General features: G+C 43.2%; 1 pseudogene; it reads left to right on the forward strand.

The window, feature by feature from the left end:
- The first annotated feature begins 701 nt into the window (after positions 1-701).
- LOC143562759 (putative wall-associated receptor kinase-like 16 pseudogene) lies at positions 702-27,499 on the forward strand (annotated as a pseudogene).

Here is a 27,499-nt window from a genome sequence, read left to right on the forward strand (position 1 = left end):
ATATATGATCATATGTAGATCAAGAAAACCATATTTTGTGAAAAAAAATGTATTTAAAATCACTATAAAAGTACTAATTAATAAACATTATAAATGAACCAATAATATTCAAACCCATTAATTATGAAAATTAATTTAGTAATCAATATTTTTATAAAATCTAAAAAGTTTTAAAATAACTATAAAATTACTAATAAACATTATAAATGAACTAGTAATAATTCACTATAGATTATAAAAAAAAACCAAGACTAAACCACCTAAAAGTACAAAAAAATTGTCTTTTAATTTTCTCTGTTGTTGCTTGGAAATTTTAATAGTCTCCTGTGGAGGACAAGTACAACAAAACTTATATACCTCAAGCCATTGTCCATAAGCAAGTTTTTAAACAAATCTAGAAGAAAGTCCATGATAGATATTCATTTGGAACCTCATAATCTTTTTCATACTTTTCTGAGTTTTTTTTCTAATTATTCCCACCACATTTTAATTAGTAGTTTCCTCTAGACAGATCAAAACTGCAGTCAATGAACAATAACAAATTGATCACCATTAGAAACTAAAAATTAAATAAATTGTAAATCGTGAATCGTCAAGGGGTTTAACGCGTTCTTATGGTGATCACTCTATAAATTGATATGATATTTGTTATTAACACACACAAAAGAGGTATTGTAGTACTTACCAAATAATAGATAGAGATGTTTCTTCATTTCATCCTTTTTCTTTTCACATTTCCTCTTACAATGGCCATCACAAACAACATATTAAAACCAGATTGTCAAATCCGTTGCGGGAATATTACTGTTCCTTATCCTTTCGGTATAGGCACAGAATGTTCCCTAGACAATAACTTTAATGTTACCTGCGAAACTCCTAAGTATGAAGCCCCAAAGTTGTTTCTTGGTACCCTCCAAATATACAACATTTCAGGTTCAAACATGCGGATCTTCAGCCAAGTTTCTTACAAATGCTATGACCCATCGAATGTGTCAGCTATGAATGCACTAGAGTTACCTATAGGATTGACTTTCTCAGAAAAGAACAGGTTCACAGTCGTTGGTTGTGACGATCTTGCTTTACTTTACCGGACAACGCAGATGGACGACTTGGCTGGTGTTTGTTTTTGGACTATGTCGAACACCACAAAATGTGTCTAATGGGGAATGCTCAGGAGCCGGTTGAATATCTTTTCCCAAGGGTCTCGTGAAATACAATCTTGTATTTTACAGCTTTCAAAACCACTCGCCAGTTTTGTCCTTCAACAAATGTGGCTATGCCTTTATTGTTGAGGAAGACAGTTTTCAGTTTAGTGGTGCCAATGATTTATCTGCTAATTATCTGGACTTTGTGAATAGGATCGAGTCTACTATGCCCGTCTTGCTTGATTGGGTAATCTCACAAAGTGGAAATTGCGCTGCTGGTAACGAATGCAAAGGAAACAGCTCATGCCATGACGTAGATGGCGGGTATCGTTGTGAATGCAATAAAGGTTACGAGGGTAACCCCTACCTTGGCTGTCAAGGTATGTGAGCATCTCATTTTACATGGAAAGCACAACACTAAATAAGATACACTCTTATAAGAGAAAGTGACCAAAATTTTCATTTAACTGTCGGGGTCACTTAGTGTTTCTTCATTGGCGCCATCCGTGCATTAAGCTAGAACTTTTCTTTTTCTCAGTTTTTTCAAACTTCTGGAAAGATGGTTAAGGTTACTCCGATGCCAAAACCACCGAGTAACCAAGAAACTCCGGTAACCACAACCCCAGCTGCTGGGGGGAACACCGGTGAATACACGATTGTTACGAACACTACCCCGGTTACCCAAGCCGGGGCAAGTGCAGTAAACAATCCCCTCCTGGGATTCATTGATACCCAGTTGGGGAAACAACAGACGAGACTTCCGCGACAAACACCAGAACAAGTTAAAGCTTGGGCGGAAGCACGTCAGAAAGAATTCCAAGCCGAGTTGGACGAACGTTTAAGTTCATTCCAACAGGCCAATGACGAATTCGGAAGCACTCAACAACAGCTCAACATGAGCAATGATTGGGAGTATGTGGATGATGAAGATTGGGAAAAATCTGACAGTGACGCAAACCCTCGTCATAAGGCGAAAGGGAAGCGTAAAGAAGCAGACTTCCACTCGAGAAGAAATTTCGAGGAAACCTTCAAACCAAAGAACACGGGGGGAAACCCACGTGACTTCTCCAAAACTTTCAGACCAACTGTTGCGAATGAGGGAACGTCCAAATTTGCAAGGGACATTGCGGAAGCAATCGCTCCAAAGAGTGCCAAACAGATGTCCAACATAGGCACTTACGATGGCATATCTGACCCGGACGATCACTTGAACAGATTTATAGCGGGGGCAACCGTCAGTAATTGGACGGAACCCACATGGTGTTACATGTTCCAGATGACGCTCGTCGAGGCAGCCAGAGCGTGGTTTGATCGTCTACCGGTCCACCACATCTACGATTGGGCAGACTTCCAGCACAAATTCAGCCAGCACTTCAGTCAACAAAGAAAATATACTGAAGAGCAATGGACGATCCTCAACTGCATCCGGGAAGAAGACGAATCTTTGCTAGACTTCATCACTCGCTTCAACTCAAAGAAGCTGAGTCTGGGCACTATTAGCGAAGATCTTGTTCGCGCTGCTTTCATCCAGGGCGCTGAGTACCCAGAGCTTATCCGCACGTTGACAGGAAAAGACGGCATGCCATCATGACGGCAGCTAAACGCTTTGCCGAAACGGAGAAGCAACTGGGTAGAAATCTTCCCCAGAACACAAACCTCTACACCCAGAGAACAAGAGAAAATAACGTCCGTACTGCCCGACAGAACAAAAAGAGGAAGCTTGGTATTTGGCAGTCAAGGATAAACTTTGACATCTCATCGAACTCTCGCCCTCTCTTAGGCGGAAGGGACAACATGCAGTCGCCGAACCGGAATCCCAGATGGACGCCACTCACCAAAAGCGTCACCGAGATATTTACCACCGAGAGGCTCCCATGGCCAAAGGCTCCAATAATCCGACAGCGTCAAAACGCTGATCAGAGCAAATCCTGTGACTTCCACGGGAAAAAAGGCCACACCACTGAGGAATGCACATCCTTGAAGGATGTCGTTGAAACATTCGTCAAAGATGAGAAACTCACACACCTCGTGGCGTCAATCAAGAACGGGGGGAGGAAAGACAATCGGTACAAGGGAAATGGACAGAAGCCCGTCGACATCAGCATTCACATGGTTCACGGCAACATCAGAGGAAGAAAACGACGAAAAACAGAGCCAAGTGCGTGGAAGGAAGCAGAAGTGCGCTTCCCGCGTGTGCCAGGGGGGCCCAACAAAGAAGGCCCCATAGTCATCAAAAGCCAGCTGGGGCACTACATCACCTCCCGCACCCTTGCTAATGATGGCGCTTCATCAACGGTCATGTATAGGCAATTCTTCGACAAGCTAGACGACGAAGACAAAGAACGCCTAGAAACAGTTTACGCCTCGATGGAAGGGTTTGACGGCAGCACAAACACCCCCTTGGGAATCCTATCTTTCCCTGTCACTCTGACGGACGGGAAGTACTCCCGCACAGAAGACATGGACTTCGTCGTAATGAGGAAGCCACACCACACATACGACATTCTCTTCGGGAGAGATGGGATGGCAAGATTTAATGCCGTGGTGTCTTCGGTCCATGGTATGATGGGATGGCCAACAGCTGAGGGCGTTGCTATGATCACGGGCATTCCCCAGGTATGCATCGCATCTGTCTCATCTAAACCCAAACCAAAAATGGCTAAACCAACCACTTCTGAGCCAGAAGAATGGGCCTTCAATGGCAAATACCCTGACTAGGCCGTTACCATTGGCCCAACGATCACTAATCCCACACGCACCTTACTCAAACGCTTGTTGCAAAAAAATGCTGACATCTTCGCGTGGACACCAGCTGACATGACTGGTGTACCTCGAAGTAAGGCTGAGCATAAGCTCAAGTGTGACCCAGCGTTTGCGCCGGTCATACAAAAGCGTCGCGTAATGGGTGCTGAGCAGGCTAACGCGTGTAGGACCCAAGTCAGGGAACTCCTTGACGCAGGCATCGTATGCGTTAGCAAATATCAAACATGGGTTGCAAATCCCGTCATGGTACCAAAATCCAACAAACAATGGCGCATGTGCATAGATTTTAAAGACCTAAACAAAGCATGCCCCAAGGACTGTTACCCGTTACCCGAAATTGACCTTAAGGTAGATTCATTAGCACCGTTTCGCCTTAAATGCTTCCTTGATGCATATAAATGGTACCATCAAATCCACATGGCTGTTGATGATCAGGATAAAACCGCATTTCGGACGCCCGATGGCACATTTTGTTACCAAATGATGCCATTAGGACTAAAGAATGCCGGATCCACATACCATCGCCTGATGGACAAAGAGTTTCATGCCCAAATCGGGAGGAACTTGGAAGTTTACATGGATGACTTGGTCATCAAAAGCCTTGAGCCAGATGCGATGTTGAAAGACATCGAAGAAACTTTCAACACGCTCAGAAAAATAAACATGAACCTCAACCCGAGCAAGTGTTCCTTTGGGATGGAAGACGGGAAGTTCTTAGGAGTCATTTACCAAAGATGGCTTCAGAGCGAACCCTGAAAAGGTTGAAGCCATTATGAAAATGGAATCACCTACTACCATCAAACAGGCTCAGACACTGAATGGACGACTAGTCGCACTTAACCGCTTTTTGGCAAACCATGCGGATAGGTCGTTCCCATTCGTGTCAACATTGAGAAATTGTTTGATGAAAACGCACTTCCGCTGGACACCAGAAGCGGAAGCAGCTTTTCAAGAGATTCGGTCACGCTTGATCAAACTCCCAACACTCACAGCACCGGAAGTGGGGGAGGAATTAATTCTCTACCTCTCCGCCACAGACAGAGCAACTGGGGCAGTCTTACTAGTAGAACGAAAGGGCATCCAAATGCCCATCTACTATGTAAGCCGCGTCTTAACAGGCGTGGAAACCCGGTACTCCACCTTGGAAAAATTAGTCTTAGCGCTTGTACTTCACGCAGGCTAAGACGATATTTCCAAGGCCACCCAATCACCATTTTCACCAACTTCAAACTTACAAACGTCCTAGGCAAACCCGAGTTGTCAAGGCGCCTAGCCAAATGGGCAATTGAGTTGGGAGAATACGCGATAAAGTACAAGCCAAGACCAGCCATAAAAGGCCAGGTCTTGGCCGACTTTATTGCAGAAGTCCCCGCTTCGCGGGAAAAAGAGTGCCAGGAAGAGGCTCAACCCTCTCCAGCACAAGACATTAACGATGTCTGGTGACTCTATACTGATGGAGCAGCCAACAATGAAGGTTCAGGCGCAGGGTTGAAACTAACTAACCCACCAGGCCAAGAATACACTTACGCTATTCGGCTGGATTTCCCAAGTACGAATAACGAAGCGGAGTACGAAGCATTCTTGGCCGGATTAAGAATTGCGCGTAAGATGGGGGTGAAAAACTTGGAAGCCCACGTGGATTCCATGCTAGTAGCCAATCAGATAAACGGGACGTACACGGCCGTAAATGACACAATGGCCCTGTACCTCGCACAAGCAAAAACCCTTATGCGCAATTTCAACGATTGCAAAGTTGTGCACATCAAGCGAAGCGAAAACAAATCTGCGGATGCGTTAAGCAAGCTTGCATCGTTAGCCTTCACCCACTTGGGAAAGGACATCCGCGTTGAACTTCTTGGAGCACCATCAGTCCCGCACAAGGAAATTTGTGTTATCCAAACCGGCACGAAAACATGGATGACGCCAATCATAAATTACCTTGCGACGGGTGTACTACCAGAGTCAAAGACACAGGCAAGAAAGATACGCTGTAAATCACTGAACTATCAACTTGTTAATGACATACTGTACATGCGTAATTTTCTTGGCCCTCTCCTTAGATGCGTTGACGACCAAGATGCCGACTACCTCCTAAGGGAAGTACACGAAGGCATTTGTGGAGTACACGCAGGTCCACGCGCAGTTGTAGCTAAACTAAACAACGCGGGATACTTTTGGCCGGAGATGCACACGGATGCGCTGGCCTACATCAGAAATTGTAGGTCCTGCCAGCTCTACGCACCCAACACGCATCGCCCGAAGAACGAACTTGTTCCAGTCACTTCTTCATGGCCATTCCAGAAGTGGGCCATCAATGTTACAGGCCATTTCCCACAGCAGCAGGGAACGTTCAGTTCCTAGTGGTAGCCATCGACTACTTCACCAAGTGGATAGAAGCAAAACCCCTAGCCCAAACAACCGCAAAACATATCAAAAAATTTATTTGGGAATTTATTATTTGTCGTTTTGGACTTCCACGGAATTTGGTGAGCGATAACGACACCAACTTTGCTGACCAGAAGCTACAAAAGTGGTTGAAAGAGCTTCAAATCACCCACACCTTTACCTCAGTGGCACACCCGCAGGGTAATGGTGAGGTGGAAAGAGCAAACAAAAGCATCATCGACGGCATAAAGAAAAGACTCTTGGAGCATAGATCCGGTTGGGTGGACGAAGTTCCACACGTCCTCTAGGCAAACAGAACGCAGAAAAAAGCAAGCACGGGCGAAACCCCGTTCAGCCTCACCTATGGCACTGAAGCCATGGTTCCAGTCGAGATCGGTCTACCCTCTCCAAGAGTCATGACTCAACCAGAAGACAATGACGCGGAAAGACGGTTAGACCTGTCACACCCTCAAAATCCACTAACGGAGTTTTACCGTCAGAGGGTGTGAACTGGCAGGATCGGAATCATCAGTTATAATCAAACCATAAAATAAAGTTTCAAAACCATGAAAACGTTTACGAGTAATTAAATGCGGAAGCGTAAAAATCTTTAATCAAAAGTTGCGTCACGCAGGACGACTTAAAACCAATGATAACCGTTAAAAATAAGTTTTGCATAATTAGAATGTGTCAAGCAATGCATGTTCCTAAACCGCGCGCCCGCCTCGGCTACCTGAGAATAACATACTAAAAGTGTCAACACAAGGTTGGTGAGTTCACAAGTTATATAAAAATAAATCGTTTAGCGTTTGCGTTCAGCGTTTTGCGTTTTGCGTAACCACGTTACGGCGTTTTGCGTTTTGCGTAACCACGTTACGGCGTTTTGCGTTTTACGTAACCACGTTACGGCGTTTTGCGTTTTGCGTAACCACGTTACGGCGTTTTGCGTTTTACGTAACCACGTTACGGCGTTTTGCGTTTTGCGTTACCAGATAGTGTTATGTCAAATTATATATCGATAGGTAGCTAGTCTATACAACAAGTATTACTAAGTGGTTCGAGACCGAAGCTGACTGTTTATCAAGTGCCCGTCACCAGGTCAATCCAGACCATGGTAAGTGTTAGGCAAAATTACACCCACTCAACCTCCAGTTGAGCTTAGCGTCGGGTGGGGTTTGTCAAACCCAGTAGTACTACTCAACAGTGACTCGCTATTCTAAATATTAACCGGTTCGATGTGTGGGACTTCAAGTGTTACGTTTGCCGCTTAGCCTTTACAAGTGATATATAATTTATAACAAAATCTTAAATATGCGTTTATCTCAAAAATGCGTTTATCGGAGTATGTTATCTCCCCCAAGTGAAAAACGTTTGAAAACAGTTCAATGAGCGGGGTAAGTGAACTCACTGTTTGCGAAGAATATCCCAAATTAGATCACCAAGTGATGCGCGTCGTAGAAAACTCTCTAGCGTTCTAAAATAACAAAGAGATTTTCTAAGTACCGGAACGTTTAACGAGTCTCTAGACTCGGCACATAATACCTATGCACGTAACATGTTTCGTGTTTCGTTTGTGAATCGTGTGTGACTTAAACAAGTACACTTGTGATACGATACGTGAGTGAGCAATTACTTTCGTGTCATGTATTAATAACATACTTTACTAGCAATTATCCCCGTAAGGGCATTTTGGTCAACAAATAACAATTAACTAGCCATTATTCCCCATAAGGGCAATTTGGTCAAATCATGGCAATCAATTAGCAACTATTCCCCGCAAGAGTATTTTGGTCAAAACATAACAATTATATAAGAAATATCATATTTCATGCATTTTTACACAACTCAGCAGCTAGTTTCACCGAGACAGAATTTCTACTTGAAAGATTGTACTATTTCACCGATCATAACATCTCAATTAATTCACCAAAAATCACCACTGAAACATACATGTCTTAGGTTTCCAGAACATATTTTATTTTATTTTTATTCCACATAGATTTCTTATAATGATCAAAACACTACAGCAAACTCATATCAGTCAGATTTATGCACAACAGAATGTTATTTGCAATTCCCGTTAAACGAAAAATCCAATAAATGCAAGACCACTTGGGTTTGGTTCCTAACTCAATGAGTCAACTTCCAGAAGTGGAACCAACCCAATTGGTCTCGTAGTTCATGAGATATAACATTTACAACATAACCTAACAGCAGGTCTAACAGCTCAGCTTTGCACAACGTTTTTGTAAAATCATAAAAGCAGACTTCTACTTATCCAAAAATTACAAATTTATACTTTATAGAAACTAGACTCAACCTAGTTTACTGCAGTACCCACAACCTCAACCAATTTTCACGTTTACACTTCGTTACAGTCACTTAAACATCGTATACACATTCTGTCCAGAATCTGTTCACATCAAAACTCAACAATTTAACTATCTATGGACCACAAATCAATCATATAACATTCTAGACACTATAACTACTATCCATGCATATCAATTTCACCATACATACAAGATTAGGGTTTGTGTTTTAACTCAAATCAAAGACAACAATCAACATGCAACAACATCAATGCTAGTTATCAATCATCATGAATTCAACAACCATCATGTTAACTCATACATACACATGAAAATCGGCTGCCTAGGGTTTTCAATTAACCCATTAAACATCAAAATCAAACAACAAGAAGGTAAAGGATGATCAATTATACCTTCCTAGCACCTAGTTCTTGGATTAAACACTTGATTTGATGGTGTATATGTGTGTGTTTGTGGACGGCAGCCAAGGAGAGCAAGGGAGAGAGGCCGATCGGAGCTTTGGGGTTAATAATAATAAGTTAGGGTTAAGTGTTAAGGATATATTTATAGATATACAAGTTACACTCAAGTCCCTCTACTTTCAAGTGTTGTTTTTCTAGCCTAACTAACTTGTTTTCGTCTTGACTTAACGTTTATAATCATGTTATCACGTAACACATAAGTCTAACACATAATTATCACATAATTACTGTTTTGACGTTTTTCGTTTATTTATCAATCGTTTGCGTCAACTCGTTTGCGTTTCGGTGCAAATCCCGAAAGACTACACATGTAGTAAGTGTTAAGCGTCATTTAAACCCTAGTTTAAATGTAATGAAGTGTGCGTTATAGATTCAATGATCTTAAAGTTTGAATTGACGGAGTTGAGTCAACGGGGTTAACCTGAAATTGACGATTGTCACATCATTCCCATGTTAAAGAATTTTCGTCCCGAAAATTTGAGTCAAGTCGTGATGAGAGTCTGAAAGAGTAAAAAAAAAATTTTCAGTTTGTCATATCATCCCCTAGTAGAAAGAAATTTCGTCCCGAAATTTAATTCATACCTCCGGTGATGTTTGACGGTTTGCCGGGTTTCGCGGTTTTCGGTGTTTGGTTAGCCCTTCAAAAAGGTGAGGATACTTTTTCATCATTTGATCCTCGCGTTCCCACGTGAACACCGGTCCACGTCTCGAGTTCCAACGAACCTTAACGATTGGAATTTTGCTGTGTTTGAGCGTTTTGGTTTCCCAATCCAAAACCTCGACCGGTTCCTCAATGAAACGTAACTGTTCATCAACTTGCAGTTCCTCCAAAGGGACTACTTGGGTTTCATCAGATAGGCATTTCTTCAAATTTGATACGTGGAATACATCGTGTACGCCACTGAGTACTGTTGGTAGATCCAGTCGGTACGCCACCGGACCAATGCGCTCAGTTATCCGGTACGGACCAACATACCGTGGGTTGAGTTTGTTTCGCTTTCCAAAGCGAACCACACCTTTCCAAGGTGAGACTTTGAGTAACACCCGATCGTTCACTTGAAATTCGAGAGGTTTTCGGCGCTTGTCGGCGTAACTCTTTTGGCGATCTCGTGCTGCTGCCATGCGATTTCGGATTTGAACAATCTTTTCCGAGGTTTCGAGTACCAGTTCTGGACCAGTGATTTGGCTGTCACCCACCTCTGCCCAGCAGAGTGGTGATCGACACTTCCGTCCGTACAACGCTTCAAACGGCGCTGCCTTAATACTTGCGTGGTAGCTGTTATTATACGAAAACTCTACCAAGGGTAAGTGGGGTTCCCAACTTTTTCCGAAATCTAAAACGCATGCACGCAACATATCCTCCAGGGTCTGAATAGTCCGTTCACTTTGCCCATCCGTCTGAGGATGGTATGCTGTACTCATATCGAGACGGGTGCCCAGTGCGCTTTGCAGCGACTTCCAAAAGTGCGAGGTGAAACGAGAATCTCGATCGGAAATGATCGAGACAGGCACTCCGTGTCTAGACACCACTTCTTTCATGTATACGCGAGTCAGTCTTTCCATTTTGTCCGTTTCTTTAATTGCTAGGAAGTGTGCCGATTTAGTCAACCGGTCAACGATCACCCAGATGGTATCGCATCCCGTCGGTGTCTTAGGCAAACCCGTAATAAAATCCATTGAGATGTGTTCCCATTTCCACATTGGGAGTTCCGGTTGTTGCAGTAGACCAGATGGTTTCTGGTATTCTATCTTGACTCTGGCACAAGTCAAGCATTTGCTCACGTAGGTGGCAATGTCGGCTTTCATGTTCGGCCACCAGTAAAGTGCCTTTAAATCATGATACATTTTATCTGAGCCAGGGTGGATAGAATATCGGGACTTGTGAGCTTCGTCCATCACTAGAGTTCTCAACTCTCCGTATCGTGGAACCCAAATCCGGTTCTCAAAATATCGGACCCCGTCCGATCTGGCTTCAAGTTGCTTGTTCATGCCCCGCATGAGTTCCGATGGAAGATTATCATCTTTCAAAGCTTCAAGTTGCGCATCGCGAATCTGATCGGGTAAGCTGGCATGAATCGTATGTTGCAATGCTCTCACCCGTCTGGGTTTATCTGATTCTTTTCTGCTGAGGGCGTCGGCCACCACATTGGCCTTGCCAGGGTGGTACTTGATGGCACAATCGTAATCTTTAAGCAACTCGACCCAACGACGCTGTCGCATGTTCAGCTCCTTCTGATCGTAGATATGTTGGAGACTCTTGTGGTCGGTGTAAATGGTAAACTTGGTACCGTACAAGTAATGCCTCCATATCTTAAGAGCAAACACCACAGCTCCGAGTTCCAAATCATGGGTCGTGTAGTTCTTCTCGTGAGCCCGTAGTTGTCGAGAGGCGTAGGCTATAACCTTCTCGAGTTGCATCAGCACACAACCGAGACCTTGTATAGATGCGTCACAGTGTACCTCAAAATTTTCCGTTCCCTCGGGGAGGGCTAAAATAGGGGCGCTACAAAGCTTGGTTTTCAACAGTTGAAACGCGGATTCTTGCGCGTCACCCCAGTTGTACTTAGTGCCCTTGTGGGTCAAAGCGGTGAGGGGTTGAGCAATCTTTGAAAATCCCTCGATGAAACGCCGGTAGTAGCCGGCCAGTTTTAGGAATTGTCGCACCTCAGTCGGAGTCTTAGGTGCTTCCCAGTTTTTGATGGCCTCTACCTTACCGGGATCGACATGGATACCATTCTCGTTGATCACATGTCCTAAAAAGTGAACCTCGCGAAGCCAAAATTCACATTTCGAGAGTTTAGCATACAGTTGTTCCTTCTTCAATAGTTCCAGAATTACCCTTAAGTGCTCTTCGTGGTCAGTCTCGTTCTTGGAGTAGACGAGAATATCATCGATGAAAACAATCACGAACTTGTCGAGGTACGCCTTGCATACTCGATTCATGAGATCCATAAATACGGCTGGCGCGTTGGTTAGGCCAAAAGGCATAACCGAGAACTCGTAGTGACCATACCGTGTTCTGAAAGCCGTCTTTGAGATATCTTCTTCGCGCACTCTCAGCTGGTGGTAACCGGATCGTAGATCAATCTTCGAGTAGTAACTCGATCCCTGAAGCTGGTCAAACAAATCATCAATTCGGGGTAAAGGATAACGGTTCTTGACCGTCACCTTGTTCAACTCCCGGTAGTCGATGCACATTCGGAAAGTCCCGTCTTTCTTTCGGACAAACAAGACAGGGGCTCCCCATGGCGATGAGCTAGGTCGGATAAAACCCTTATCCAACAAATCTTGCAACTGAGTGGACAACTCCTGAAGTTCCGCCGGTGCGAGCCGATACGGGGCTCGTGCTATGGGTGCTGCACCGGGTGTCAACTCGATTTGGAATTCGACTGGACGAATAGGAGGGAGTCCGGGCAAATCCTCCGGGAAAACTTCCGGGAAGTCTCGCACAACAGGTATATCTTCAATTCATTTCTCCTCAGCGGGTTTCTCAACAATCTGCGCCAAAATTGCCGGATGACCCTTTCGTAGATACTTCTGTGCCTTCATAAGGGTAATGACGCTGGTGGTCATGCCGCTTCTCTCGCCTCGGACCGAAATGATCTCGCCGGAAGGGGTGGTAATATGGACTATCTTATCATGGCATATAATCTCCGCTCGGTTCTCGGATAACCAGTCCATGCCGACAACGACATCGAAACTACTAAGCGTAAAAGGAATAAGGTCGATGTCAAAGACATGACCTGACAGTTTCAACTTACATCCCGCAAGTATATGAGTTGTTACTACAGTTTTACCGTTAGCTATTTCAACAGGAAACTTAGCGTCTAACGGGGTTGGAGTAAGGCCTAAAAGTTGGCTAAAGGCTTTCGACACAAAACTCCTATCAGCTCCAGTGTCAAACAAAACAGAAGCAAAACAATCATTTACAGGGAACTTACCAGACACCACATGCGGATCATTGCGGGCTTGACCCGATCCAATCACAAACGCTCTTCCTTTGCCATTGCCTCCACCATTACTGCCACTTCCATTACCCCCATTGCTGTCATTCTGTTTCAGCTTAGGGCAATCTTTTCGGAAGTGACCTTCCTGTCCACATTCAAAGCATCCATTTGTTGTCATCGGTTGCTTAGGAGCACCCTTTGCCGCAAGGTCTCCTCTACATTCTTTCGCTTGGTGACCTATCTTTCCGCATCTTTGACACTTGACACGGTCACACTGGCCAACATGATGATAGTTGCACCTGTTGCACTTTGGATATTTCCCAGCATATCCGCTCGAAACCTGCCCGCTACCGTTGTTGTTGTTGTTGTGATTCTGAGTGTTAAAGCTCCGAGTGAACTCGGGCTTACGGTAGTGTTGTTGCGGTGGGAGGTTCGAGGATGAAGATCTGGTGTTGTCAAACTTCCTCTTCCCGCTGCTCGGGTTGCTGTTGCTGTTGCTGTTGTTGTCATGACTCGGGTTGTCACGGGCTTTAACGGTCGAACCCCTAAGTGGTAACGCACCTTGGGTCACAGCCTGATCCGTCAGTTTGTGAGCTAAACGGATCGCTTATTGAATCGCGGCTGGTCTGGAAGACGTCACCATGCCCTGAATCTGCGGTGCTAACCCATCAAGGTACATTTCGAGATCCTCTTGCTCGGCGGATCCACCATCCGCGGACACATCACAGCCAACTCGTGAGAACGAGTAGTGTAGGCTTCAATTTCCGAGCCCACCATCTTCAGTGACCAGAATTCTGACTCTAACCTTGAAATCTCTTCTCTCGGACAGTACTCATCTCGCATCATGCTTTTGAACTCCTCCCAGTTCATCGCGTTAGCCAGTTCCAATCCAAGGATCTGCACATTTGTACATCGTCTGTGGACACCTCTGAGTGTGCATCTGGCTCAGCCGGTTCTTCCTCCGGTTCCTCTTCGGGTTCCTCCTCGGGATCTTCCTCGGGATCTTCTTCAGGCTCCTCTTCGGGATCTTCTTCAGGTTCGGCCTCAGGCTCCGCCTCAGGCTCGGCTGCGTTCTGAGCAAGTTGCATTTGTAAGACATCGCAACGCTCTAGAGCTATCTCGGTTCGGGTCCTTGCTTCTCGGAGTTGCTCTTGCAAGTCTATCATCTCGGCTTGCATCTTCATCATAACCTTCATCTGTTGATCACTAGCCTCTTGCATTTCTTTCATTGCCGCTGCCATGCGGGCAATCTCCTCCTTAGTCTCGGTTCCGTCTTTAAACAGTCTGGAAACGTTCTCTCTCGTGTAGCGCATGTAACCCACATCACGCTCCAAACAAGAAACGACAGCTGCGAGAACTCGCTCTACAGGTTCGGTTATGGGTGGTAGGGTGTTGGGATAAGCAGGGTGGTTCGGGTGAGGCAACGGGGGAACTTGTTTGCGATAGACCATACGTCTGATCATGTTAGGGTACCAATCCCAGCTAACGTCGTTTTCGTAAAGGCCTCCGGATAGGCGGTACCTCTTCGGTGCGGGAGCTTCGAGTTCCGGGACTACGCGAGGTGGCGAGGTGGTAGGTAACTGAGGTTCCTTCCCGTGAGCATGCGTCATCGAATCGGATGATGATGAGGGTGGCGTCGACATTCTTACAGGTAAGCCGTGAATGCGCGCGCGTATGAGTGAAAATAGGTAAAGAGATAAGATTACAAGACTACACAAACCTATGCAGTGCGTATCATTATAACTAATGGGTCGTCGCGGTTATAGTCTAGTATGCATGCAGCTTCTAGTTCGCTATAACCAATGGCTCTGATACCAATCTGTCACACCCTTAAAATCCACTAACGGAGTTTTACCGTCAGAGGGTGTGAACTGGCAGGATCGGAATCATCAGTTATAATCAAACCATAAAATAAAGTTTCAAAACCATGAAAACGTTTACGAGTAATTAAATGCGGAAGCGTAAAAATCTTTAATCAAAAGTTGCGTCACGCAGGACGACTTAAAACCAATGATAACCGTTAAAAATAAGTTTTGCATAATTAGAATGTGTCAAGCAATGCATGTTCCTAAACCGCGCGCCCGCCTCGGCTACCTGAGAATAACATACTAAAAGTGTCAACACAAGGTTGGTGAGTTCACAAGTTATATAAAAATAAATCGTTTAGCGTTTGCGTTCAGAGTTTTGCGTTTTGCGTAACCACGTTACGGCGTTTTGCGTTTTGCGTAACCACGTTAAGGCGTTTTGCGTTTTACGTAACCACGTTACGGCGTTTTGCGTTTTGCGTAACCACGTTACGGCGTTTTGCGTTTTACGTAACCACGTTACGGCGTTTTGCGTTTTGCGTTACCAGATAGTGTTATGTCAAATTATATATCGATAGGTAGCTAGTCTATACAACAAGTATTACTAAGTGGTTCGAGACCGAAGCTGACTGTTTATCAAGTGCCCGTCACCAGGTCAATCCAGACCATGGTAAGTGTTAGGCAAAATTACACCCACTCAACCTCCAGTTGAGCTTAGCGTCGGGTGGGGTTTGTCAAACCCAGTAGTACTACTCAACAGTGACTCGCTATTCTAAATATTAACCGGTTCGATGTGTGGGACTTCAAGTGTTACGTTTGCCGCTTAGCCTTTACAAGTGATATATAATTTATAACAAAATCTTAAATATGCGTTTATCTCAAAAATGCGTTTATCGGAGTATGTTATCTCCCCCAAGTGAAAAACGTTTGAAAACAGTTCAATGAGCGGGGTAAGTGAACTCACTGTTTGCGAAGAATATCCCAAATTAGATCACCAAGTGATGCGCGTCGTAGAAAACTCTCTAGCGTTCTAAAATAACAAAGAGATTTTCTAAGTACCGGAACGTTTAACGAGTCTCTAGACTCGGCACATAATACCTATGCACGTAACATGTTTCGTGTTTCGTTTGTGAATCGTGTGTGACTTAAACAAGTACACTTGTGATACGATACGTGAGTGAGCAATTACTTTCGTGTCATGTATTAATAACATACTTTACTAGCAATTATCCCCGTAAGGGCATTTTGGTCAACAAATAACAATTAACTAGCCATTATTCCCCATAAGGGCAATTTGGTCAAATCATGGCAATCAATTAGCAACTATTCCCCGCAAGAGTATTTTGGTCAAAACATAACAATTATATAAGAAATATCATATTTCATGCATTTTTACACAACTCAGCAGCTAGTTTCACCGAGACAGAATTTCTACTTGAAAGATTGTACTATTTCACCGATCATAACATCTCAATTAATTCACCAAAAATCACCACTGAAACATACATGTCTTAGGTTTCCAGAACATATTTTATTTTATTTTTATTCCACATAGATTTCTTATAATGATCAAAACACTACAGCAAACTCATATCAGTCAGATTTATGCACAACAGAATGTTATTTGCAATTCCCGTTAAACGAAAAATCCAATAAATGCAAGACCACTTGGGTTTGGTTCCTAACTCAATGAGTCAACTTCCAGAAGTGGAACCAACCCAATTGGTCTCGTAGTTCATGAGATATAACATTTACAACATAACCTAACAGCAGGTCTAACAGCTCAGCTTTGCACAACGTTTTTGTAAAATCATAAAAGCAGACTTCTACTTATCCAAAAATTACAAATTTATACTTTATAGAAACTAGACTCAACCTAGTTTACTGCAGTACCCACAACCTCAACCAATTTTCACGTTTACACTTCGTTACAGTCACTTAAACATCGTATACACATTCTGTCCAGAATCTGTTCACATCAAAACTCAACAATTTAACTATCTATGGACCACAAATCAATCATATAACATTCTAGACACTATAACTACTATCCATGCATATCAATTTCACCATACATACAAGATTAGGGTTTGTGTTTTAACTCAAATCAAAGACAACAATCAACATGCAACAACATCAATGCTAGTTATCAATCATCATGAATTCAACAACCATCATGTTAACTCATACATACACATGAAAATCGGCTGCCTAGGGTTTTCAATTAACCCATTAAACATCAAAATCAAACAACAAGAAGGTAAAGGATGATCAATTATACCTTCCTAGCACCTAGTTCTTGGATTAAACACTTGATTTGATGGTGTATATGTGTGTGTTTGTGGACGGCAGCCAAGGAGAGCAAGGGAGAGAGGCCGATCGGAGCTTTGGGGTTAATAATAATAAGTTAGGGTTAAGTGTTAAGGATATATTTATAGATATACAAGTTACACTCAAGTCCCTCTACTTTCAAGTGTTGTTTTTCTAGCCTAACTAACTTGTTTTCGTCTTGACTTAACGTTTATAATCATGTTATCACGTAACACATAAGTCTAACACATAATTATCACATAATTACTGTTTTGACGTTTTTCGTTTATTTATCAATCGTTTGCGTCAACTCGTTTGCGTTTCGGTGCAAATCCCGAAAGACTACACATGTAGTAAGTGTTAAGCGTCATTTAAACCCTAGTTTAAATGTAATGAAGTGTGCGTTATAGATTCAATGATCTTAAAGTTTGAATTGACGGAGTTGAGTCAACGGGGTTAACCTGAAATTGACGATTGTCACAAGACCTTATGCTAACCGAAGAGCGCAGAGACTTAGCCGCAGCGCGTGAAGAGAACTACAAGCGACAAATGCAAAAGTACTACAACACGCGGGTGAAACTCTGCAACTTCAATGTCGGAGACTATATACTGCGTAACAACGAGGCTTCGAACGAAGAACGCCCAGGAAAGCTGGCCCCGATCTGGGAAGGGCCTTACATTATTAAAGAAGTTCTGGGAAAGGGCGCATACCGGCTCGAAAAGCTCGATGGCACCCCCATCCCGAGAACATGGAATGGAGCTCAATTACGCAGATGTTACATGTAGATCAATTCCAAACTTGTAAAGAAAAGGCCTAGAGCCACTTCTAATGGAAATGATTCTCCTTAACACATTGATGTTGATAGCCTTACCTTTATACTTATGAACTGACCACACTGATATGCCGGTATTCACCGCATAAAAAAGTGAGGGAGGAAGTAAGTCGTTGCGTGTGGAAAGCGGCACAACCCGCATAAACACAAAAACAGTAAAAATTTCTAAGGGGAAGATGAGGAAAACCTTCACGCAGGTCAGATATAGATGAAGTTTGGTCATCCTACTAAGTGAAAGTGACGGTCCTACCCGCACAATCATGATAGAGGAAACAGAACATTAACCTATTATCTGACGCGTCGAAAGGTTAACTTATTCAAAACACTTAGAAAAATTGCTAAGTTAAACAAAAATATGCATGAGCAAATCATATAATGTTTATAAGGCAAGGCATTAACAAAACATTTATATTCACAATAAAAGCTGTTCAAACATTACAAAATGGCTAGGTATCTACCCGCCTACAAAAAGTACAAATCTATCCTAACGACTTGGAGGAATCAAGATTCAGGCTTCGGGACCACTCCCTCCAAACCGACTTGAACCCGCACCATCAGTTGGCTGCGGCTGTTCAATGAAAGCTTTGAGAACAGCTAGCCGTCATCAGCAGCAGCAACTTCGTTCACCTTCTCCACGACCGGATGAGAGAAAGCAGCATACCGGTTCACAGCTTGGTCATAGGCAGCTTCAGTATCAACATCGTGTAGAGGAAATTTGGAAGGCGAGATACCTTTCTCTACAAATCCTAGACCAAGTAAGAAACCAACTCTCTCTCCATCCTCATGAGAAGCGTTGAGGGTTGCGCTCATGGCATCATCATAGGATGTGTTCGCGAAAATCCGAAACCTACACAAAAAAAATATATATAAACTTTTCTAATTATAAAAAGCAAAAAGCAAAGAATAATTGAGCTATGCGTACCTGCGACAACGCTTCTCGTAGAAGCCAATCCTTATTGGACAGAGCCTTCTGAAGGGTAGCTTGAGCCTGATTGCGGGCGCGTTCGGCCTCATTCTTGCTAAGGTTGGCTAGCAACACCTCCTTTGCAGCAGCCTCCTCAACGCCTTTAAGCTTGCGCTCAGTGCGATCAAGCACACCCCTCTGATCCAAGAGCTCCTGTAGCTTCTTGGCGTCCACCAGAGCCAAAGCCTCATGAGCCTGCTGAAGCTTCTCCAGTTTAGCTTTCAGTTCTTCATTTTCAGCGCGTAGAGGCTCAGCAATAGCTTCAGCTTTTGAGGCTCTTTCAGTAGCATTGCGCGCAGTTTCCTTGGCCAACCTAAGCTGTTCATTAACAACTTGGGCAGCCTTGGAACGGGCCTCATGCCTAGCTTGGATTTCGGCCTCAAGATCCTTGAAGGCCTTTTCTTTCTCAGCAGTGGTGGCGGCAAGCTTCTTGTTCTCTTCCCTCAGCGATCGCACCTGAGCCCCCTCCAAGCTGCGCGCAGTCCTTAACTTATCGTTTTCACGACAAAGTAATTCGACACGCGGCTGCATCCGGGCGAGTAGAATTCGGAGCTCGGTGGACAACCGGCCTTCCTGGTAACTAACCATGGCCTCCCCTAATGCACCACTTGGAGCGGCATGGCGCGTCCAATCGACGCAGTCTGCAGCCGTCCTGAGAGTCGTCCCTCAGCGGATATTCCACCTTGGGGCATAGACCTCATTGGAATCTGAAACTGCAACAAAAAAAAAACAGTTAAGAAAAAATGACTAAGGATGGATAACAGGCCAAGTAACCCCACGCACCTGTAGGGTCGATAACAGGCCGATAGCCGCTAAACCCATCACCCGAACCTAAAGGATATCCATCCAAGAGGTTAAGGAGATGGGAAGGAGGCAAAGATCAGACCCCCTCAACAGAGGTAAGTCTAGAGTTCCCAACTCTAAACATACCTGAAGAACCGGCCAAGGACGAAGTAGTCGTTGACGCCGAATGTGACACTGTAGAAGCCACTGAGGTAGAGACCATCGGAGATGAACTCATTTGAGATGAAATCATAACCGTGGTAGCCGCTGCAGATGAGCTCACAGAAAAAGTCACCGCCGATCCGGTGAATGATGTAGTAAATATGGCATTGACGGCCGGCGAAGAAGTTGAACTGCTCAACGCAGCAACGAAAGTGGACGCCATCGTCGGCACATCGGCCATGACAGACGATATCATAACGGGAACAGTTGCTTCAACAGTATAAGCAACTGAACCAGTACCAGAAACAGGCGCAGCCGCCTGGGTCATCGCCTCGGATAGGTTGACCAAACCTATCGTCGTGGGTCCTGAACTAGCTCCTCCCGCACCACTTTCTTCAAAAGCAGATAAGTCCACTCCTGCATAAAGAACAAAGATATAAAAAACAAAGGCGGAAGGAAATACGGAAAAGGTACACAAAGAGTATACTTACTGGTTTTCTTGATCTTGAAAGCCCTGACAGGCGGAGATGGACCCGATGAAACTGGCCTCTTCACGCCAGTCACCTTCGCAATGCTTAGCGGCTCGGAAGTGACAGCCGTAGTCTCAACCTCTGAGACAATGGTCTCGTCACCACCACAATGGTTCCCCGCCGCCTCCTCACTTCCAGTCTCGAAACCAGACTGATTCCCCAGGTCAACGAAGGTAGCAACCTTCATTTTGCCTTTCACGCCAGCCACCTTCTTTTTCCTCACAATAAAAGGCCCGTTTGCGGATCCCTCATCAGAAGATGACAAGATCAGAGGAATTCCAGTAGAAGTTTGAGCATGAAGAGGACGAGGATTAAAGAACTCCTTACCTGGCCGAGTGGCGCTTAAAATGTCATGGCCTGGCGGGTAGACCTCTACGAACCTATCCGCGGTCCTCTCCAAAATGGGCAACTCGTTCTCATCAAGATCACGAGTACCCAACCGCGCTGGACCACCAGTCTCCCGCGGGTGCAAGAGCGACTGTAAGTTGTTCCCTTCTGAAATAAAAACGATAAAAATGTTAGAAGGAAAACCCTAAACCAACACAAAAGACTGGGCGTACCAAAAGGAAGATAGTTCAAACCGTATTCAAGAACGATGGGTATTTGCAGCGTCCCAGACCCGGCGTCCTTCCACACGCGACTCATCCCAAGCATGACCATCCCAGACTCCGCGAAGCGATATACAGGAGTCTGAATCTGGGAAATCTTGGTGAACCATTCCGTCTCCTGGTAATTGGAAGCCGGAAGGTTAGGGAGTGCTCTCCCATTCTTGAACGTCATCGCGATGGGAACGACACGAGCGGAAATGAAGAAAAACTCGTGCTTCCAAGAGCGAAGACTACGCTCAGTAGCACAGATCTTCAAACCCTTGATCCGAGTGACAAGGGTATACCAACCCTGGACGCACCTCCAAGTATAGAAGGTCATCAGGCAGTCGACTCGAGGCTCGACATCCAAAATACGACACACCCACTCGAAATGGCGAATTTTAGCAATCGCCATTGGGTGCACCTCTGTCAAGTGAACACCGTGTTTCTCCAAAACACGGTATAAGAACTTCGTTAATGGGAATCTTAGATTCCCATATACGAAGAACGAAGCGTAAACCGCTATCTTTCCCTTAGGGACGTCGTATACCGTCTGGTGGGTCTCCGGGAACTCCGGCTCGTAGGACTCCAACATGAATTTCTTAACGATGTAATGGTATACATCGACAGAAAGAGTACACTAACACTCGCCAGCAGTACTCTTATTGTCCTTATCGGACGTTGATGTTGGGTTCTCAGGGAAAACATCGGACTCTTCGACGTTAACCTCTGGGTCATGAGAGGAAGACATTTTTTAATGTTGAGGAAAGAAAGCGGTTTCAGGAGAATGCTCGCCGGAAAAGATGAGTATTCGCCGGAAATCGCTTAAAAGGAAAAAGAGTGAAGTGAAGATAATGGACGACATACACCCTCTCCCCCTTATATACTCATCGCAATGAATGCGATGAATTTAATGCGGATGAGAGAGAAAGCGCAGGCGCAATGACACGGCGACACGTGTGGATAAAGCAAGCTGGCAACAGGTGTCGGAATGGCGCGTCATGAAACTCGCGCCCACGCGCCTGAAAAAGCGTTCGGATTGACCACATGCTGTCACGTCGTCATAACTCCCTGCACGTCCTGAAACCGTCAGAAGACGCCAACGTCCTTTCAACCGTTTGGACTGTCCTTATCCTTTCACCAACCCTTCTAATTTCAAAAAGATTCAAAAAGATTCAAAAACAAGAGGAATATACCCCCTTACCTTGGAAAGCAAGAAACCATAAGACAAGTGCGGGTACAGTGTCAAGGCGAAACCCTTCACATACTTAGCACTTGCAGGGAATTGAACCCAAGATAGATCTTATGGGTCATGCTTGCGGAAAGGAAAATAACACCCCCGAATGGCGGGAACGTTGAGAACTAGATTGTTTGAAGCTTCAAGGTGGAATTGGTTGTTTAACATAACTGATCACTATGTCTAAAACTACCAATACCCCGTGGAGAATCTACACAAGTGAAACTCAACGCTCTCGACTTGCGGAGAGGTTACACACCTACCCGCATCATACCCAAAGATCGGGCAGAAAGAGTCGGGAATTTTCTGCAAGTGACATTAGGAAAACTGCGGGAAGAATCCCCACGGAGAACCTTAAAAAACGAAAACCCCTTTAAAACCCCTTGCTTAAGTCCAAAAGTTCACCTCACTTATTAACAATTCATGAGAAAAACAATGGACTGGGGGGACTTGAAGAGGTAGGTCCCCGCAAAGCCCAGTTGGACCCGCAAGACTTACCTTGAAGAGGTACGTCTGCGCAAAGACCAACTGGATCCGCAGGACCCACCATGCTCAGAGAGATGAAGACCTTACACGCAGTAAGCCAGCTGTTCCCGCAGGAAAGCCTCCCTTGGTACAGTACCCTGCCTGTCCCCGCAGCTGTGGGTACAAGCCAAGAAGGAAGGCTACCCGCACTAACAGTAAGGCTACACACATAAGGCACTAACTCTTATACTTCAGTAATGTCACCTGAAGGAATGAGCAGGGCGGGAATATTCCCGCCCAAAAGAGTCAGTCCGTACGCTTCTAGAAGATCTTTTGTACTATACCTACCAAGATATGGACAAATGGACAAGATCTGACAAAAGCGACCCATGAACCAATCACAGGGTGACAGCTCACCGACAATAGTACGAGGAGGAGCACGCTCCAGTACAAAATGTCACTATCAAGCCGCTGCCTACCCACCAACTCCCATCGTGGCACGAACGTAGCCCATAGTTGGTGGAAAAGGAATATTATATACAGCTGGCCGTACATGCTTGGAAACCTACCTTCGGCTATAAATACTCTAACACCTTGGAACGGTATCATTATCTTATCTTATCTTCTCTCTAGCTATTTCTCTCTATATAAACTTATATTCAGAGCAACCTAGTCTGATTCTCACGCCGGAGGGTGGTCACAAGGAGGAACCCCCCCTTCTCAGTGACGAGCTCACGGTGTCTGTTTTGCAGGTTGAGAAGAATAACCATTTTTGCCTGACCTAACTCTCGTGGGAAACATCTACTTAACCCTAAGATTATCCTTAATCTGTCGGGGTCACTTAGTGTTTCTTCATCCACATTTTTCCTAACCAAGTAATACTCATAGTCCCGACCCCTTTTTAATTACTTAGCGGTTGTTTTAACTAACCAGAATCTGACACTTGTCCAAAAAAATCTCGTCAGAAGCCAAATAAATCTTGTCGGAACCCAAAATAAATCTCGTAGGACGACTAAACAATCATATTAGCGAATAATGATTAATAAGCGACCATTATTCGAATCTGGTTAGCGATTTGATTAACAATCCTGTTGGCTTCGACAGTTTTATGCCGCGTGGTAGAATCTGGTTAGTTAAAAGTTCTACCGAATAATGATTAATAAGTGATCGGGCCAACGAGCTTTAAAGGACATTTAACATAAGCATGTCAAATGAACATGTTGATTATTATCCATTTACTATGAATGACTCATGTTCAAATGGTAGAACCCCAACATAAAGGCCCTAGGGATTTAGATCACAACCGAAACCAATGGTGTTTTTTAGGGAGCAGCAGTTGATTATATAGATTTAATTTCCTTCTAGTAGAAATAGTAAATTAGACGTTGATTATATAAAACAAAATGGTCGAAGATTCAATCGGAGACCTTGAACTAGTACATTGCTAAAGATGTAACTTTTAACAATCTTTATGATCGAGCTTATAGTTTCTATGTGATTGTCGAGCAATTTGTATGGTAAATCCATTTTTAAGCATTTCCGGTGGTAAATCCAACCAATCCACCAATTCCTCCCCAAGAGATGTCACAAGGGTTTTTTGGTTTTGAATATAAGTATAGTTTTTTTTTTTGAAAGGTGTTAGCCATTCAAGATGTTTGCGTAGCGATGCTTTAAACCTGTCCCTTGAATGATTCAGGTGCCTTACCACTACACGATGTTGTTATATACAGTTGTTATATAAAAATGATACAATGAGGATCATGTATATTTTCTGAAAATATCTTGCAACATAACATTACCACATATACCATTAGAGGTGTTAAAAAAACCCATACCTGGAACCGGACCCGAAAAAAATACTCGAAACCGGTTTTTTTTATACCCGGGTATTCTATACCCGAAACCGGAACCGACCCTACCCGTAGGGTATGGATAGGGTATGCTTTTTGAGCTCAATACCCGTACCCGGAACCGTGCCCGATTTATACCCGTAAATACCCGAAACCGGTCATACCTCATACCCATACCCGGTTATACCCGATACCCGATAACAGTTTTCTAATACCCGAAATAATACATGAGTTTTTATAGTATAATTTTATGTTTACTTCAGAACTATTATGTTTAAGTTTTTTTAAAATGCATATTATTAAGTAAATAATTTATACGTAAGTGGAATTATGGTTTTTGTAATATAGTTTAATTATATTTATAAATTACAAAGCAAATTTAAATTTTAAACAAATTTAAAAATGAATAAATAATTTACAAATTCAGAACCGGGTATTAATACCCGGTCGTACCCGATTCCAATACCCGAACCCAAATATACCCTACCCGGGTACATAGGGTTGAGTTTTTCTCCTCAATACCCTACCCGAACCCTACCCGATTTCTCTCAATACTTGAATTTTCAATACCCGATCATACCCGAAACCGGTTCATACCAGAAACCCGGGTATTAGAAAAAACCCGATTTGTGCACCTCTATATACCATTAACGCAATATACTCTTAAGATAAACAATACTATCCAAACAAACATTATAAAACAAGTTTCTAAACTCAAAAGTTTTGAGGACCAAGGTTGAAAACAAAAGGTTAAGAGAAGATATTTGTAATTAATCAGCTACGTATAGGGGTGTTCATCGTATCGAATAACGGATTATTCGGTTCGGGTTATTCGGATTTGAAAATTTTTGGACCTTATCCGAAATCCGATCCAATCCGAATTAAGAATATTCCTATCCGATCCGAATCTATCCGAATTCAATTCGGATAGGATTCTGATAATATCCGAATAATCCGAAATAAACATAAAAAAAATTCCTATTTTTTTGTTGTTAATATTTAATAGTTTACAATCACAATAAACATACAAACCGGAAAATACGAATTACTCTTAACACAAGTTTAAACTTCAAATAATAGTCTAATAAATACACCAAACTGGAAAATACCACTAAAAACATGTTTTTTATTCGGATTAAACGGATATCCGAATAATCTGAACAATCCGAATTTTTTAAAATTCCATATCCGAATCCGATCCGAATCCGAATTAGTTATTCGGATATTCGGATTGATCCGATCCGAATATCCGAATAAGAATTTGGATCGGTTTATTTGTGTTTCGGTTTCGGTTCGGATTCGGTTTTTTTCGGATTTCGGATTTCTTGAACACCCCTAGCTACGTACAAGTCTACAAGGATAATTTATATAATTTTCTCTTTTATTTGTAAATTTTGTTGCCTTGTGTTTTTCTAACTAGTTTGTTTAATCTCCTTTTCTTGTCAGACGTCGATGAGTGTAATGATCTTCAAACGAACCGTTGTTATGGTACTTGCATGAATACTGTAGGGAATTACAGCTGTACTTGTAAGTCAGGATCTGGTGATCCTTACAAGCTAAATGGTTGTAAGGAAAACAATACAATAACCATACTATTAATTACAGGTAACTCTTCCATGTTAGTATGAACATATTTATATTGTCCACTTCTCTAACCTTAAAAATTACTATGCTTGACATGTTGATTTCCAGACAACCACTAATTGTAAAGTGTTTGTTCATATTGATGCAAATGTGTAGTGAGTGTATCAACCATCTTTGCAATACTATGCGGAATAGCGGGGATTTGCTTTGGTGTAAGGAGGAGAAATTTAATAAGACTCCGAGAAAAATTCTTTGAGCAAAATGGGGGTGTGTTGTTGAAACAAAAGATTAAGTCTCAAGGATCTCATGAAGTAATGACTTTGTTTAACACAGAACAACTTAGAAAAGCAACTAATAATTATTCTCAAGATCAAATTATTGGTAAAGGTGGCTATGGTGTAGTGTACAAAGGTGTTTTGCCGGATAAGCGTGTAGTTGCGATAAATAAGTCTAAACTAATAGATGAGAGCCAAGCAGAGCAATTCATAAATGAAGTCTTGATGCTTACTCAAGTCATTCATCGAAATGTGGTAAAGCTTTTGGGTTGTTGCTTGGAAGAAGAAGTCCCAATACTAGTTTATGAATTTATCTCCAATAACACTCTTTTCCATCATATTCATCATAGACCAGGTGGAATGAATTGGTTATCTTGGGAAAATCGATTAAGAGTAGCCATCGAAGTGGCAAGTGCACTTGGGTACCTTCATTCAGAAATTACGATGCCAATCGTACACAGAGATGTCAAGTCAGCCAACATGCTACTAGATGATAACTACACAGCAAAAATTGCAGATTTCGGTGCATCAAGGCTAGTCCCATTAGATCATGAAGAAGTACCTACTCTTATTCAAGGTACGCTTGGCTACTTGGATCCAAAATACTTTAACTCAAGCCAGCTAACTGAGAAAAGTGATGTATATAGCTTTGGAGTAGTCCTTGCCAAACTCATGACAGGAAAAAAAGCCATTGGTGTTGACAGAACCAATAAAGAAAAGAGTCTAGCTACATATTTTGTTAATTCAGTTAAAGAAAACCGCTTATTTGAAATTCTTGAACCTAGACTTTTGCATGAAGGGACTTTTGAACAGTTACATACATTAGGTAATCTTGTAAAGAGATGCCTTAGTTTCGTAAGTGATGATAGACCTACAATGAAAGAGGTAGCAGTGGAGCTAGAGGGATTAAGGAAGTTCACAACTCATCCTTGGGTTCAACAACAAACATGGAATGAGACTACAAGTTTAGTCCTAGAAGTTGAGGAATTTGATCTTTACGACGTCCCACAAATGAATAGTACAAATGAATGGGAATCGTATTCAACTGATTTGATTCTTGAAAAAAATAATCCACATTAG

This window comes from Bidens hawaiensis, unplaced genomic scaffold, assembly GCF_021521415.1.
Source record: "Bidens hawaiensis isolate Kalapana, Puna unplaced genomic scaffold, B.hawaiensis_p1.1 tig00021065_1, whole genome shotgun sequence".
Lineage (NCBI taxonomy): Eukaryota > Viridiplantae > Streptophyta > Magnoliopsida > Asterales > Asteraceae > Bidens > Bidens hawaiensis.